At 47.4% G+C, this 2822-nt stretch overlaps 1 long non-coding RNA gene across 1 annotated transcript; it reads right to left on the reverse strand.

The window, feature by feature from the left end:
• Positions 1-212: 212 nt before the first annotated feature.
• Positions 213-1755, reverse strand: LOC112634584. The gene is made up of 2 exons (XR_003121792.1): positions 1553-1755; positions 213-809 (listed from the first exon to the last, which is right to left on the reverse strand). It is a non-coding gene; the product is annotated as an uncharacterized LOC112634584 (long non-coding RNA).
• Between the last annotated feature and the right edge of the window lie 1067 nt (positions 1756-2822).

Raw genomic sequence — 2822 nt, forward strand, 5'->3', positions numbered from 1 at the left:
TTTGAAAGTGTCTATAACTCTAGAGAGAGATTGCAGCATGCACATATAGGACTATAATTATTTATGTCTATTTTTATAACTATGTAGTTATAAACAAATATGCCTATATATAGCAATAATAATATAGAAACGTCTCCATAGCCATATATGGCTCTAAGTGAATGCTCTAACTACTCTATTTCACAATCAATAAGTATATATCTCCTGATACATAATTCTAACAATATACATTTTTATCTATATAGCTGTTCAGAGATATAAATCTGTCAGGATATCAAATGTACATAAAGCCGGATGGCTGTAAGAGAGTCGTATATTTTCCCATATATAAATCTGCTCTTATAACTACTGTATATGCACAAATACAATGGAAATAATTATATTTCCCTCAAACATAAATCTGTAAATACAACCACAGCACATTTAGGTACGGTTAGACATAGAGCAATATTTCCTAGACATCAGTCTGTCAATAGAGCCACCAGTGCCTCCAAACAGAGAGTTATAGAGGGAGTTATAAATAAACTCTCCAGATGTGAACGGATCAGTAGAACTAGATGTAAACATGACTCCAAGCCGTTCTTTCTTCTTCTTCTTCTTTGTAAGATATTCCTGAAGCAAGCCGAGTCATATAACAGGGTGCAGAGGTATCTGGGTACTGGTATTTTTCCCCCCAAGGAGAGTCGGAGGTCGCTGGACTTTGGGAAACAGAACAGGAGTGGGTGGGGGACAGTGCCCGCTCCCAACGCAGCCCAGAAGCCCCTTCCGTCAGTCTCCTGGTGGCTGAGAGCTCGGGCAAGTGGAGAGGCCTAAGGGAGAAAATGAAAAAGCAGAGTCTGGCTTGAGTCGTTTGGCCCTTCTCCGGCCTAAAACACTCTCAACAGGGAAGCCCCGAGCTGGCGTCGGAGCGGAGAGAGCCCACCAGGCGCAGAGGCTGGGGGAAAGGGGCTGCAGGTCGGGCTGCGGAGGCCAAGCGGAGTCGCCAGCCCGTGCCTGACCGCCCGGCGCCCCATCGCCCGGGGCCGGTGCCTTGCCGGCGGCCTGGAACACAAAACCTGGGCCCTAGCCCTGCGCTCAGCGCTTCCGCCCGTCTTATTTTATTGCTGTTTTGTCCGATTAGATATCGCAGCGTCCTCCACCCGTTGTTGTTCTCAAATGCGAAGGCACCCAGGGCTTTCAGCACCAGGGTTGGCTTTAAATAAGTGACTCAGTGGATAGTGTATTTCTCTTTTCAGACCAAATGGGTCACCGGCTACTGAAAAAGAATCCAGATCTCTGAAAGGGTTTGTGACAAATCTTTTAGAAGTTCTCACGCTCACTTGTTACGATGATTTTCTTTTCTTTTTTCTCTTTTAAAAAAGTTGGCTAATTTGTGTTTCTATATTCCTCTTTAATTTTATTTTTATTGGGGGTGCAATTGTTTTGAAAGGAGGGATTTCGTTAGACCCGAAACTGTGGGGCGGCTCCCTCTCTAGCAAACTTACTATCCCGACGCCTGTGACTGCCATCTCCCCCAAGTAAACAAACTAATTAAATGACCGGAAAACTGTACCTGGAGAGAATGAGGTGGATGTTGCAGGATCCGGGACCGAAGTCTTTGCTTCCTTCATGAAAAATCGGCTAGTCTCCAAGCTCGCGAAGGAAAATTCAAGGCGCCTCAACTCCTCCTTTTACATTTTTAAATAAAGAGCCTAGAAAGGGACCTGGGCCTGCCGGAGCCCTAGCCTGGCTCTCCCCACTCCCCGGCGGCCATAAGTGTTTTTCTGCTTCCGTCCGGGGCCCCGTCCTCCCGGGCATCTCTGCGCTCCTGCCGGATCAAGGCTGTGGTCATCGCCTCATTCATCTCTGCCCCTTGGCCTGACCCTGCACATTTGGCCTCCTCCTTAAAACAGGGGCTCCTAGAGAGTCCCAAAAGCCATTAACCATCCCCATATGTGGGATCCCTTCCCTGATCGCACAAAGCAGAAGCCTGAGAAAAAAAAGCAATAAAGAGTGGTCTCCTGGCTCTCCTTCCCCTCTTCTGTCCCTTGTCTGGGAAAGGGGTTCCCAACCCCAGCCCCCCAAGAGCATATTGAGAAGCTTTCTTCCTCCCTTCTTTTCCTATCTCCACCTCAGATGCTGTGATCCTGACTCCTTCCTGTCTCCACCTCAAAATATTTCCTCTTGCATTTTATTGTTATCCTGTTATGGAGGGACTGTTAACTACTGTTTTATTATTATTATTCATTATTTATTGTTATTATGATTGTTGTTAGAGATTTGTTCACCACGTTCAGGGGACAGCAGCCTGGCCCAGGGGGAAGCCTGCCTCCCTCTCTCTCTCTCTGTCTCTCTCTCTCTCTCTCTCTCACACACACACACACACAAACGCAGTACACACACTCACACATATATGCTCACAAATGCCTGCTGTGTTCAGGCCCCTGCACAGCAATCCAAAGAGGCAGGCATCCTACCCCAGCACGCAAACAACACACTGCCCACGCTCGCCAGTATTCAGGCAGAACACCACCCCCAGACCAACGCCAAAACCCACACGCACCGAGCTTGCAAGGAAAGGAAAATACGTAAAGAATCCCTTCTCTCCCACAACCTGGAGGGGCGAGTCAGGCCTCTGTCTCTTCCCCCCAGTCGCTTTCGCTTTCTCTTTTTTTTTTTCTCCTTGTTTACAGCTTCAGAGAGCTCAAGGCCCATAAATCTTGAGGGGCCTACAGAGCGCAGAGCACATTTGTATGCATCGTTAGGACTCGCTAATACCTAAGCCCATTAAGGAGCGTGTTTGCGCGTGGTTTCCGGTGTGTATTAACTTATAGTTAAATTCT

The sequence above is a fragment of the Theropithecus gelada genome, chromosome 11, assembly GCF_003255815.1.
Source record: "Theropithecus gelada isolate Dixy chromosome 11, Tgel_1.0, whole genome shotgun sequence".
NCBI classification, from domain to species: domain Eukaryota; kingdom Metazoa; phylum Chordata; class Mammalia; order Primates; family Cercopithecidae; genus Theropithecus; species Theropithecus gelada.